This window comes from Vicia villosa, linkage group LG1 (genome assembly GCF_029867415.1).
Source record: "Vicia villosa cultivar HV-30 ecotype Madison, WI linkage group LG1, Vvil1.0, whole genome shotgun sequence".
Taxonomy (NCBI): domain Eukaryota; kingdom Viridiplantae; phylum Streptophyta; class Magnoliopsida; order Fabales; family Fabaceae; genus Vicia; species Vicia villosa.
The window spans coordinates 163795884-163811827 of NC_081180.1; the positions used below are offsets into that span (position 1 = coordinate 163795884).

The 15944-nt window shown below is 32.3% G+C and overlaps 1 non-coding gene across 1 annotated transcript; it reads right to left on the bottom strand.

The window, feature by feature from the left end:
• Positions 1-3203: 3203 nt before the first annotated feature.
• LOC131645322 (small nucleolar RNA R71) lies at positions 3204-3310 on the bottom strand. The gene has a single exon (XR_009296951.1). It is a non-coding gene; the product is annotated as a small nucleolar RNA R71 (small nucleolar RNA).
• Positions 3311-15944: the final 12634 nt, after the last annotated feature.

The window sequence follows — 15944 nt, forward strand, 5'->3', positions numbered from 1 at the left end:
AAGTGCTTGCCATGTTTCAGTTCTATTGATGAATAGTTGCTTGAGACTTTATAACATGGACCATGATTTGCTGCATCTAAGAAGAAATATCAACACTCCTCTCAAGTTAATAAATAAGTGGTTTTAATGTAGTTTTGATCTAATATTTTGGAAATTATTTTTCAAATGCATCTTATTCTACACTTCATTCATCCCTAAATGAGTCCCATTTTTATTTTTGATAAAAAAATATTACGGAGATGCATCTCCGTAGGCAAGTGTATAATTTAATTGATAACAAATGTATTATGATAGTATATTTATTATACATTATCTATAACATTTGTGCATTTCTTAGAAAATGTCAAATTTTACTGACTAAAGGATGATTAGGGAAGTTTATTTTTGTATTTTACCACATAGATACATTTCAGCACTAATTTATGACAAAATGAGAGTGTGACTCACTTATGAATGAATGAGGTGCATATGAGATTATTATGAAGATGCATCTCCGAACTCATTTCTAGAAAAATAAGGGTGTGTTTCACTTACGCGTGAATTTGATGTATATGAAAGTGCTCAGTTATATACTCCCAAATTAATGAAGGGAAAATTTATTCTTACTCCTCCATGAGATCATATTTCCTCCAATAAGAACACAATATACAGAAGTGGATCTCCTATCCGACGATGATTCTGCTCAGTCTGCATCTGAATAACGCATGATTTTAGCATCACCCTTATCTTCGTATAATAGGCCTCTTCCTGGTGCATTATTTATATATATGAGAATCATAATAACGACATTTTAATGAGTATCACAAGGAGCGTTCAGGAATTGGCTCACAATGCTCACTACAAAAGTAATATTTGGTATGGTGACAGTAAGATAATTGAGTCTACCCACTAGATGTTGATATCTTCCTGGGTCTTTCAACAGCTCCCCTTACCCCGGAAGAAGCTTGACGTTGGGATCCGTAGGAGTATCAATCGGACGACAGTCAAGCATACTAGTTTTAGTTAGGATGTCTAATGCATACTTACATTGGTTAATTGCAATGGCTGGTGAGGACTGAGAAACTTCAATACCTAAGAAGTATTTGAGTGGACCCAAATCTTTAGTCTAAAAGTTTTTTAAAAGATGATTTTTGAGTCGTTGGATACCCTTTGTATCGTCTCCAATGATAACAATGTCATCAACATAGACCACAAGAAAGATGTGTTGACCGGTGGAGGAATGAAGGAAGAAAACAAAGTGATTTGTTTCACATCTAGTCATACCAAACTATATTAAGGCAGAACTGAAGCAGGCAAACCAAGCACGTGGAGATTTTCGGCCCAATAAGAGATCGATGAAGCTGACAAACAAGTTTTGAATTGCTAGGAACAGTAAAATCTGGAGGTTGATCCAGATACACTTCCTCCTCAAATTCTTCGTGTAAAAAGGCATTTTTAATGTCCAACTGATTAAACAACTAATGATTAATAGCAGCCATTGCAAGGAAGAGACGAACTGAACTTATCTTGGCCATTGGAGAAAAAGTGTCACCATAATTAAGGTCAAATATCTATGTGTATCCCTTGGCTACCAAACGAGTTTTGAAACAATCAATCTGACCATCTGGTCCAACTTTTACTGTATAAACTTACCGACATCCCATTGTAGTTTTGTCTGAAGGTAAAGTAACAATGTCTCAAGTGTTATTTGAATGCAATGCATCCATTTATTCCACCATCGCCTAACGCCAATTGGGACCACTCATAACTTTGCCTATGAGAAAATTATGGGAGATTTAGAGAGATTATGAGAGAAATGAACAGTGAGAGTTTTCACGTTTTTTGGGTATGAAAAAGTGATATAAAAGTTATCTATTTATAGGCCAAGACATTGTGTAAATTTAGAAACAATCCATGAACTAAATTAATGACATTATCGATTAGTAGTGCAAGTAATCAATTTTTATGGCCCAGAATAAAAGGTTTAGATAAAGATCAATTGCTAATCATTAAGATACTATCACAATCAATTATAGACTCAATTATCTATCATCTAAATTATAGATTCACTATAAACCTTATTTTCATACTCTGTTATGAGAACCTTAGTGATACTATGACTTTTAAGCTTTTAACATATGTCTCTACGAAATTAAAGACAGCATCAAATATCAGTTGATACACTAAAAAGTGAGGATTGAAATATGATACATACAAGTCATATAGTTGAACCAAAACATGAAACAATGGTCGTTCAAATGAGAAAGTTTTGTCTTAAAAAATAACTTTGCTTAATGGGTCTTAGCATTGGACCAACCATGAAAATAGGGGGTTTCGTGGTCTAAGACATAATTGCATACTCTGAAAGGATATATAATTTACATTTGTCTATTTAAAATTTTGAAGCTATAACCCTTATGACAAAGTAGGAATAACGATATATAGGATTCGCCTTAGATATAAATCATAATCTTAGGACTAGTCTTTATTTAAATTACAACCTTAAAAAATAAATAAACAACAAAACTAACATCGTTTTACAAATCAACGAACAGAAAAGAACTAGTAATCCAAATATTCATTAGTGGGACGATATTTTACTACAATGATGTAATCGTATGCTTGCGTATTTATATCAAGTTTTTGGCGCTATTGCTGATGATTATTTTATATATTGATTTTTTGCTTTCATCAAATAGACTAAAACATTTTTGCAAGAAATTTATTTTTCTATCAAATTTTTGCATTTTTGGTTGAATGTGAAGAATTCGCAGCGTTGGGGATCTTATTCAACCAAATATTTAGATTAAATGTTTTTTTACATATGAGACGTAGACAACACCAACAATAAGCGATAAATGTAAATTGCAAATTGAATGATTATGTGTCCCCCAAACAATACAAAATTTCATTCTAGTATTGTGCGTCACATGGTGGATGCAAATAATTTTGAACTCAAACCATCCTTGATGTCCATGGTAGTGCTGAACCAGTTTTGTGTTTCACCGACAGATGATCCAAACCTACTTTCTATTTTTATCGATTGTTAAGACACTAAAACTGAAAGGAGTGACTAGTGATGTAATTTGACTAAGACTCTTCCCTTTCTCATTAAGGGATAGAGCCAGAGCATGACTACATTCTTTACCTTTTGATTACATTATGACATGGGATCAATTAAAAATCGCTTTCCTAGCTTGATATTTATCGTGAGTATAACAACCCAACTGAGGAATCAAATAACTAGTTTTACTCAAAATGATAGGGAATCGTTCTATGAAACATGTGAGCGATTTAATAAAATGTTGAGGTTATACCCTCATCATGGATTAGGGAAGTGGCTGATTCTGCGTACATTTTACAACAATCTTATTTACTCAACGAGAATGGCGGTAGACGTTGCTGCTATTATTAGAAATATCAAAACATAATATTAATTTTTTAAATTAAAATATAATTTTCTTACAAAAGATGTTTTTTTTTTAATTTACAAATAACATATTTCATATCATTTCATTATCAAATGTAATACAAACACATAAAATAATAAAATAATAATATCATATTTTTTTATTATCTTATTATTTGTCAACTAAACAAATAATATAGCATATTATATTTGATGTCACTATCATATCTTATTCTCATCTAATTTTTTTATTATATCTTAAATTGTAAATGTTAAGCAAAGAATAAGAAAAATGGGAAAGTTTCCTTGTAACTTATAGTAGAAAATCATTATCAATGACTTCTTTCTGTCAGCCGATTTCATAGCTGCTTAAAATGATTTCTTTATGCTTATTTGTTTTCCTTTAAATTAGAAGCCATTTGGACAAGATAGGTTGGCCGCAACAAATAATAGTATAAGGTCTCTCACTGATTGAAATCCAAACCATTTGATTTGTACATTGCCAAAACTCCATAACATCATGACTCATAATAAGGATAGTTTCTCTAAGTACAAAAAAGAACATCTCTCGAAGGAGTTTACATGCTAAAGTTGTTGATCAATCAAATCCCAAAGATAAACCATGTGCCAACAATTCATACCCTACTTGCAATTTAGCACGACAAGATAATAAGTTTCAACATTAATAGTCACCGAAGACAAGCTCCAAGATACCTCTTAATAATTACTTGGTCGAATTTCTTAACTTTTGGAAGAACATGGATCTTCCATAAATTCAATTCAATTTCCTTTATAAGATTTGGTTCAAGCATAGACAATATGTAGACCTCATTAGACACACTCCTTGCAACTTCCGCCACTACTTACTAGAGTAACGAATATATCAAATCTATATTTTAGCATATATTAGACTGTAAGAAAAATATGAAAAAAAGAGATTTTTTTTTTGGCTAAGCATTGGGTTTATATTTTTTATGAGTCGGTCTAGCTAAATGGACTTCATGCTGGCCCTCTTAAAAATACTAAAAAGAATCTTATGTTGCATTTACATGAGGTAATTGTAAAATATTAAAAAGTTTAAAATTTTAAACAATTTAAATTATTTTATTAAAATTTATTTTTTAAACGTTTTAGATCAAAATTAAAAGTTAAAAAATAGGAATTAATTTGCAATTTTTAAAAATCTAAAAGGACTGATTTGTATATTTTAAAAACCATTCACAATTTTTTAACTTAGAGTGTCTACTTAAAATTTTCAAAAAATATGAAAATGAATTTGCAAATTTTAAAATATCAATAATAACAAATTTTATATTCACTTTGTATCATGTGGAAGGGGAGTTTCAAATTCTTTATTTTTAGGTATTATGTAAAATTATTAAAATTTAACTTCAATAAAATATTTTATAGATTCTTATCATTTGAACAACTCTCCACATTTTTAACTAATTAAACAATAGATTTTAATCAAATTATTATATATATTTTTCAAATGTCTCGCAACTATGATCGAGAGGGGACTAGAACAACTTAATATCAAAACTGACTCCCGAATCAGATTAGACAGTCTAGTGGACCGAATACTGATCATAAAAACTAAAAAAAAAATATTATTTAATTTAAATTATTATATTATTAATTATTTTCGTTATGTATGACTGTATATTATGGTAACTAAGGTTTAAGGTTATACTTTGTAGGTTATGATCAATACTATATACTTTAGAGAGGATTGCTATTTATACACTAGAATTCTACACCCAATGTTTACACCAGTTTAAATACAACATACTCATCTACTCATTTGTATTGAAAAAGGTTAAAAAATAATTATAAAATATAATAAAAAAATCAACCCGTATGAGAATACGGTGTAAATGTCACTTTTTGTGTAAGAGTAGCATTCCTCTATACTTTAACACGTGTTTTTTTGTGATATTTTTCTCGTATGAATATTGATGGATGTTTTAAATATCACTCAACTAAATTGATAATTACATGACTGAATAACTATCTAATTAGAATTTGTATCATCATCATTAGCGTTAGTTAGAGATGAGAATATGTCAAATCGATGCATAGTGGTGTGTAGTCTGATTTGTCATGAACTATTTAGATTTTTACAAAACTTATTTAATTCAATAAATTAACTCAATCTTTGAATAATGCCATCATCGGCTCCTCTGAGTCTCGCAACAACTATAAAATAAAAACTAGTAAGAAACCCGTGCTACCGCACGGGTCCTGTCTGGGTTCATATTACACGTCTATCAAACTATTATTTGTAAAATTGAATTTATTTATCAATTGGTTAACATTCACATAGTTACAAATATATTTTTCAATACAAATATATTTTTCAATTAGTTAACATTCACATAGTTACAAATATAGACTCTTTTAAGCATTGATCCGTACTTATAATAAACCGTGCAACTGATTATCTAATTTCAATTATATTAAACAGTAGCAAAAGAAAGATTTAAAGAAGGTCATTAAAGTTATTAGTCTACAACTGGTATCTAATAAATACGTTCACATCTACCCGTGAATCCAGATGAGTTAACGACCCCAATTTGAATCCAAATGAGTTAATTAAAAAATTATTAAAACTGAGATATTAGCCCATTTCCCAAACTTAAATTGTATGACAGCTCTCATCAAATGCTTACAATTTTCTACATATATTATTATAATATAAAAAATATAATTTTATAAGTTTAAAAAAATATAATTTCCATTAAGAATTTTTTTTGACACAATTTCCATTAAGAAATTTATTCAACCTATTTGAAATATTAGGCCATTTTTTCAAACCTAAAATGTATGATAGCTCCCCTATATCAACATGACAACTCATAATTGTTACTCACCATTGTTCTGTATTCTCATCACATTTGAAGCTCAATAATAGTTGGAATATTCCATGCTATAACTAAGTAACTGTCATATATAGAATCCAAATAAGGTTGACGGGATCTATACTTTTCTTTTATTCCACAATGTTTCTTTTTTAACATGGAGTAGTTGATTATTCTTGCTCTCCCAATTATTAATACTTGCAATAAAGTTTGTATATATTGTTTTCAAAAAAAATTCATAAATTCCGATCTCTATCATATACTCACTGTAAATAACCCATGGATCAGAACTATAAAGAACAAAATAAAGTCTAAAGGGGCGTCAAAATTCAAACTTCACTAAATTAGTAACATGCTTAATTTCCAAAAAAAAAATTCTGCCAATTTTTGTGACATTTTTTAAACACACATAGAAGGAATACAATGATGAGTTAACTTGAACTATTAGAGACATCTTTCAATAGTTCAATACAAATTCTTCAGTCCTAAACAAAACAATTTCATAGAATAAGTCTTTAAACTTCACAACACCTGATTTTGATAGAGAAAAAAAGACACTACTTGCATGAAAGAAGAAATTGCATAAAAGTCTAAGTGTTGACAGCCAAATTTGTGTATTCTTTTCACTTATAGCTATAGCATATTTATTCAATCATTTCTTCCTTCACTTTAGCCGACTCATACTCAGATATTTACTACGATGGAGACGGACACAGATACAATACGACTGACACAAGTATATATTATTCTTGAAATTCAAGATAAAATTCAGTCTTGATACGTTAACAAAATTTTATAAAAAAACATACATATATATATATTTGACATCAACATAAACACACAAGTTGTAAATGCCGAGAGAAGGTTGTGGAGATTTTCTACGTTATTGGGTTGAGATTTTTTTCCTTTTAAAATGTAAAAATAAATGGGAAAAAAAGCATCATATAAAACTTGTAAAAATAGTTTAAAAATTATTGTGTCTTCAACCATTGCTGGCCGTGCAAATGTTTTCTCTAAAACAAAACTCCTCCGATGACTTGAAACGTTGAAGTTGCTGCTGCTGACTTACCGAAGCTACATTTGCTTTCAGATCATTGTAAACCTTCAGCATGGTTCCTTTCTGATGTTTGCGGCGGCTCGTCAAGAGGTTGGCTCATGGTGAATGTCACTTGTCTTATAAATCAACTCATATAGGCACCTAATATACCATGTAACTGATACAACAACAACAACAGCAACCGAGTCAAATCATGTATATGATGTTAAGCAAAACATGAGGAACTTTTATCTATGACTTACGCAATTAATATAAAGGACATAATTGTGTATCTTCAAAGGACATTAATAATCACATCATGAAATGGAAGCATGTGAACACTATAGAATCAATAACAAACATGAAAGTCAGTCACGTGACATAAATAAACAAAAACATTGCTATTAGGATCAAGAACAATTAGATTTGTATTTCAAAATTGGTCACCAACCTTAGAGACATAAACATTGAAGTTCCAACACAAATAAAAAACACTATAAAAACCTTAATTGACATTAGAAGCAGAAAGGTAAAACATAACTACTCTATCTTTGTTTCACTTTCTTCTATCTTTACTTCCCCAAACTGCATATTTATTCATATCAATCCTTTAACTCTGTCAAAATAACAGTAGCATAAAGGTAAAACAAAATATTTAAAATATATAAGAGGTCCAGTTTTAATCAATGCCCGTTGAACTTTACTTTATAATGTACGAAAAATATTCTGCATACTTCCAAAATATATCTGGAAAAAAACCATGACAATAACACATAATAACTTGTAGATTAGCTATAATCATGAATGTCTCTAAGGGAAAGGAGAGAGAAGCGATGCTTTACTTGACAATTTTTTTCTCCAAAACTTTCCATTTCTCCTGTTTTTTTTGCCCAATTCTTTGGTTGCTGTAAGTATCATATAATAGGAAGTTGGTGTATATGTCGAAGAATGGAGAAGCCATGAAGCAGATATTGCGTTTCAGAAGAGAGGGAGCACGATGCGTTGGGTTTAGTTGGGAAAAGGAACAACCTCTGGATATACCTGCTCAAATGAATCAACAATAACAACAAATAGTCATTACAGAAATCAATAACCATGTTAGCAAACCTAAACATTTGTGATATGGACAGGTTATAAAATACTACAATTAGCTTTTTGAGTTTATGTTAGTGATTCAATGCATCAATATAACACTCTATAGAATTTAAATCCTAAATCACTTCTAAAAGAATATGCACTTGGATTAACAACAGAAACTCAGAGTTCAACAATATTGCACCAGTTCAACAATATTAATACCTAATCCCCAACACAAACATTTCATCGAATACTTAAAGTTCATTGAGGTTTGAAGTAAAATTATAAATTGTGGTTAAACATAAAAGAAATCTGTACATTTAAAGTTCATTGAGGTTTGAAGTAAAATTATAATTTGCACACAATGCTACTCCTTAAGCCATATACACAAATGAAACACAACCAACATAAAAACACTGAAAAATAACTTTTACAAAGAAAAAAAAAATCATACCATATATTTATGGTATCCACTTGGATTACTATAACTATAAACAGTGACAAACCACGGATCGAATCGGGACAAATAATGGAAAACAACTGGTTAGTGGATCAGCAAATAGCCTACTATAGTTGCTTCAGACACATCAGCAACAACAATTCTGCAGAAAGTATTAATTGCGTTAACAATTAATTCAAAATGAAGCCTCAGTGAGGAAATATGGAAGAAACACCAGTCCTAACGGAACAAACTCACCCATAGCACAACAGAGTTGCAATCAGGAAGTAGCTTGAACATTAGAACCAAACTACCTATGAAGCTCTAAATAAATTCCTCCAGACAACACCAATTGAGAAGAAGACGTGATGACTTGGAAGCTTCTTGAACAGACGAAGAATCATCAGCTAGCAATGAGAGTAGAACTTGGACGACCTCTGTGGGAAAAACGAATAGCGATTGAGAGATCGGAAAGAGGAATTACAAAATCAAATCGAATTTTGAGGAGAAAAGAAGGTACCTGATGCACAAATTAAAATTGAAGCCGTGAAATGAATAATCTGATTGTAAGGAATAGAGAAGATAAAGAAAGAGGAAGATTGATGAATGAATAAATAAAGGAAGAAGTTGAAATCGAGTGGTTCAGGAAATCGCAAATGGCAGATGGAAGAAGAAGGAAGTTTGACAATAGGGTTTGAACGGTGAAACAAATACCATATGATTTAAAGAGACAATCTTTAAAGCATAGTGTTTCCCAATTTTGACTGACTATTGCGTTTCCCTTTCATGCATTGAGCAGTGTGAGATTTAATTTTCATTTGAAATTTGGAAATCCACTTTTAAATTCTACATAGGTAACGTGAATTTTCTATTCAAATGCATAATTAGTGGTATAATAATAAATAGTGGAGTAAATTGTTGGATAAACGTGATAACCCTAATTAGTGCAGTATAATAAATAATTAGTAAATTAAAAATAATATAAAATACCAACAAAAATTAAGAGGGTGACACATCACCCGTAATAAATGCCAAATCAATAATATTGAGTTATTTTGTCAAAAGTCTTTTCTACCCATGGAATAAGAAAATTTTTAGTAGTTTTATCAGAGGGCTTATAGTGTAATTTCCAGGTACTTTTGCTTTTATATATTAATAATAGATTTAACTAATTTAATTAAAGTTTTATTTTAAAATTATTTTTTAAAACACAAAATAGTAAACAATACCACATTAATTAAAAAATCAAATATCAAACATCTCTTAAAATATGTGTGCACACATAACGAGCATACCACAATTTTTTAAAAATACGCTGAACATATGAATTTCATACGTCCTTTAGAAATAAAAGAAATGAAAACCTATAGTTAAATACTATATTTTTCAATAAATACAGGGACACCCCATCTTACAATATATTACTATAAATATGGTACAAACTCATAAAAACTCTCAAAATATATGGTTTTATACCGCATTTTTATCAAAAGGTTGTATAATCCACAAACAAATCCATATATTTGTTTTTCTATATTAGAAATGGAACTTATCTAGAGTTTCTCATTGAACTTTATTCATCATTCTTATTCAATGAAGCATGCATGGAGAGCCTTTACAGTAACCATGCAGGAGATGAGTTTGTTACAATAGTTTGTTACACTTGAAAAGTTAGTTAGAGTTTCTAACTAAATCTCAGTCTATCTTACTTAGTTACTAAGCTATCTTCTAACTAGTGCTTCACTAATACCCCCCATAAGGTCATAATTGGTGAATTAGAATAACCTTGAGCTTGCACTTGACATCTTGAAAGATAGTGTGAGAGAGATTTTGTTAGGGCATCTGCAATCTGATTCGTGTGAGGTACATGTAGAATACAAAGCTTGTGAGCTACAACTCTTTTTCTAACAAAATGGATGTCAAATTCGATATGTTTGATCCTTGCATGTAAGCCTGGATTGTGAGCAACCATTTGTGCGCTGATATTGTCATAAAGAAGAAATGGCACTTGGTATTATATATGTAACTCAGTTAGTAAGGATTCAATCCAAAGAATGTATGTTGTGATATGTGCAAGCGCATAATATTTAGTTTATGTACTCGAGTGTGCAATAAGCGACTGCTTCTTGAAACTCCATGAAATGAGGTTATGGTCAAAATAAACATACGAGCCTGAAGTGGACCTCCTGTCATCGGGGTCACTGGCCCAATCCGATTCACTGTAAGCTCGAATAGAGAAATTAGATGCAGTGTTAGCTAGTTATAGGAGGAGGATGTGATGTGTTGTACCAGATAGATACTGCAAGATAAGCTTGACATCACTCAAGTGTGAATCTAATGGAGTGGCCATGAATTGACACGCCTTATTAACACTTAAGGCGATATCTGGTTGTGTCAAGGTCATATATTGCAGCACATCAACATTTGATCTCTAGAGAAAAGGATCATCTATGACATCTATACCATGTCAACTCAATTTGGATTAACTAAACATTGGCGTATTAACTCCTTTGGCATATTCCATATTCATTTTAGCCAGTAAGTCTTTGATGTATTTGGATTGAGTGAGGATAATGGCGCCTTCAGCTTGTTCATGGACTTCTATTTCAAGAAAATGTTATGGTTTGCCGAGTTTCTTTAGAGCAAATTGTTTGTAGAGTTTAGATATCAAATCATGCACCATTTTGAAAGAAATTCATGTGACCAAAATGTCATCAACATAGACTAAGGCATATAAGGTGACACCTAGATGTTAATAGATGAAAAATGAATGGTCACATTTTCTTGATACAACCCCAAATTGCAGTAGAGCTTGATAAAGTTTCTCATACCACACTCGAGTGGCCTGCCTGAGGCAATAAATTGATTTCTTAAGCTTAGATACAAGTGAAAAATTAGAGTTTAAAAATCCACTTGCAACCAATTGTTTTCTTTAGCTTTATTTAGCAACTAATCAAGATTTGTGCTTATTGATAGTGTCATATGGATTCTCTTTAAGTTTAAAAATCCACTTGCAACCAATAGCTTATCTTTTAGGTGGTAAGGTGGCCAGAGTCCTAGTGTTGGTTTCCAAAAGTGATTGAAACTATGTCTATATAGCTTTGAACCACTCAAGGTGTGATAAAGCTTTTTTAGTTATGGTGGGTTCTAAATACACAAGGAAATCCTTAGGTTTAGACTTGCCAGTTTGGGCCCTTGTAAGCATGTTACGAATGTTGACTAATAAAGGGGGAGGCGAGAGAGGATCGTGAAAAGAAGGAGAAAGTGAGTTTGTGGAGTATATATATATATATATATATATATATATATATATATATATATATATATATATATATATATATATATTTCCCTGAAATACATGTTTGTGCAATGATTGACTTGGAACACAAAGTACCTCTTTCTTAATCAGATTTGGTCTACGATTGTAAGTAAAAAGACTAAGCTCAGAGTCAACACTTTGATTTTGAGAATTATCAGTGGGCTCAACATGTATATTTATGATTGGCACAATTGAACTGGTGGACTCCCCCTTACCTGGTGTGTTAGGGTGCACGGATACAGATGCATCATGGTGTGAGTTGGTATCTATGTTAGAGTTCTCTTGTACTATTTCAGTAGAAACCATTTGATTTGATTGGTTAAGATTAGATGTTTGTATGTTAGGAAGTAAATGAAAAGGTAAAGAGTGGGTGTGTTGGGATGGCTTGACAGTAAAGGAAGGCTCAGTATGAAGAGATAGATAGGGAAATTCTCCCTCAGTGAATACAACATCCTTAGACACATAGATTCTACCACCTTTGTCCATGAATTTGTTCCCTTTGTATGTTGGAGACATGCCTAAGTAAATGCACTTTGTGCTTTTGAAGTCAAGCTTATGTTGATTATATGGCCTCAAGTGAGGATAATATGTACATCCAATACCCTGAGATTATTGTAGTCGGGATTCTTCTTAGCAAGGCATTTAATGGAGTATTGTCATCCAATAATGCTTAGGTGGGAAGCATATTGATGAGATACACTACAGTTGTAAAATTGTGATCCCACAAATGCATTGGCAAAGAAGCATGTGCAAGAAGGGCTAGACCCATTTAAATAATTTGTCGATGTTTTCTTTCAATTGTTCCATTTTGATGATATGTGTATAAACAAGTTAACCATTATTTGATGCCCAAATCATTGATAAATCTTATGAATGAGCTTATCTCTCTTCTAAAATATGATTGGATTTCCTTGACATTTGCATTGAATTGTGTCTTAACATAGCAATGGAACCGTTTGAAGGCATTTAGTGCATCACTTTTCTATTTCAACATATAGATCCAGATGTACCTTGTACTGAAGGATAGAAAAACACTTAGAAAGGGGGGGTTTGAATAAGTGTAGCTTTAAAAACTTGACAGATAAAAATAAATTGCACAGTTATTTTTATCCTGGTTCGTTGTTAACTAAACTACTCCAGTCCACCCCCGCAGAGATGATTTACCTCAACTGAGGATTTAATCCACTAATCGCACGGATTACAATGGTTCTCCACTTAGTCAGCAACTAAGTCTTCCAGAGTCTTCTGATCACACACTGATCACTCCAGGAACAACTGCTTAGATACCCTCTAAGACTTTCTAGAGTATTCTGATCCACACGATCACTCTAGTTACAACCTGCTTAGATAACCTCTAAGACTTCCTAGAGTATTCTGATCCACACGATCACTCTAGTTCCTTACAACTTAATGTAATCAATTCTAAGAGTATTACAATTGCTTCTTAAAAGCTATAATCACAAACTGTGATATTTCTCTTAACGTTTAAGCTTAATCTCACTAATATATTACAACAGCAATGTAGTGAGCTTTGATGAAGATGAAGATTCTGAGCTTTGAATAGAACAGAGTTTCAGCAAGTTAATATGAGTTGTTTTGTTCAGAATCGTTAACCTTGCTTCTCATCAGAACTTCATATTTATAGGCGTTGGAGAAGATGACCGTTGAGTGCATTTAATGCTTTGCGTGTTCCGTACAGCATCGCATTTAATGTTATACGCTTTTGTCAACTACCTCGAGCCTTGTTCACGCTGTGTCTACTGACGTTGCCTATAATAGCTTTTAACGTTCCTTTTGTCAGTCAGCGTAGCTTGCCACTTGTACTTCCTTCTGATCTGATGTTTGTGAATACAACGTTTGAATATCATCAGAGTCAAACAGCTTGGTGCAAAGCATCTTCTGATCTTCTGACCTTGAAGTGCTTCTGAGCGTGATACCATCAGAACTTCAGTGCTTCTGATCTCATGTTCTTCTGATGCTTCCATAGACCCATGTTCTGATTCTGCTTCGACCATCTTCTGATGTCTTGCCAGACCATGTTCTGATGTTGCATGCTGAACCCTTTGAGACAAAGCTTCTGAGCGCTGAATTATGCATACTCTTTATATATTTCCTGAAAAGGAAATTGCATTGGATTAGAGTACCATATTATCTTAAGCAAAATTCATATTATTGTTATCATCAAAACTAAGATAATTGATCAGAACAAATCTTGTTCTAACAATCTCCCCCTTTTTGATGATGACAAAAACATATATAAATGATATGAATTTGCGATCAGAAAGAGCAGACGGCAAAAGACAAATTACACAGCTATAGCATAAGAATATGAATATGTCTCCCCCTGAGATTAACAATCTCCCCCTGAGATAAATAATCTCCCCCTGAAATAAATACTCGAAGAACTTTAATAAAAGACTTCCCTGATTATTTCGGTAGAGACGATCACATAAGCTTCTGTCTTCAGAGAATTCATAGCTTCTGACTTCTGCTTCCATTGGACAGCTTCAGAACTAGAATTTCTTTAGATCCCTAGAACACTCACAGCTTCTGATTCCTGCTTCCATCTAGGACAGCTTCAGAACTTGAATTTCTTTGATCTTCAGAACATTCACAGCTTCTGATTTCTGCTTCCATTTAGGACAGCTTCAGAACTTGAATTTCTTTGATCTTCAGAACATTCACAGCTTCTGATTTCTGCTTCCATTTAGGACAGCTTCAGAACTTGAGTTTTCTGGATCTTTAGAACATTCACAGCTTCTGATTTCTGCTTCCCTCGGATAGCTTCAGAGCTTTGAATTTCTACCAACATCACTTCATGCTAGATTTGTATCAGAACATTGTTGAATGTACCAGAGCATCATCAGAGCATCTCTACATCCTGAAATGTTACAGAACAAAAACTAAACGACAAAAGTCAGCATGAACGAGTCAGAACATAAAATGTATATTAGAACACATGATATGTATCAGAGCCATATAGGCTAAAATAATGTATCAGAGCAAATAGAATTTTGTCAGAGAAAATAGACAAATATGGATCAAATTCTATTATCAGTGCTTCTGATTCATTCTTCTTTCTTGCTTCTGATTTCTGAAGCTTGACAGCACTTAGCTTGACAGCACTTAGCTTGCTTCAGTTTCCATGAGCTTATTCTTTTTACAGAATAACACTTCTTATGGTTTTGCTTCTTGTGTTTGCTTTGAAGATTTTCTTCACTTCTTTATACCTGCAAAACACTTAAACCATATAGAACTTGCAGTTCTTGTTAGTAAATGTGTGGGAGCTTTACCCAGCAACTGATAGATTAATCAAATCATTTATCATTTATCTTCTCCCCCTTTTTGTCATAACATCAAAAAGAATATTTCAAAAGATTCAGATGAATAAAACGACAAATAAAATCACTGGAATGTAAAAACAAAGAAACTTTTCATTGATAATCAAAAGATATTACATGAGAAGATGTTTGACAAGCAGATGCAACAAGGAAAGAAAACTACTAAGACCAAAGACTAAGACCCTAGCTAAGACAAAATCTGTGCCAGCATGTCTTGAACCCTTTCATTAGTTGCAGTTTTCCTTGCCATGAAGGAGTGAACCGCATCATTGACTGCTTCTTGGGCTTCCAGGCGAGGGGTCAGGGAGACTTGATTCTGATGCAGATCTTCCACAATCTTTATCAGAGACAACATTCTCAGCAGGTGAAAATGAAGAGATTTCTTTGGAATGGGTTGAGGGAGAGGAGAGGTTAGATGAGGAGGAAGTTGAGTCTTGAAAGTAAAAAGATGAGGAAGAAGATGGAGATGATGGAGGGCTTTCA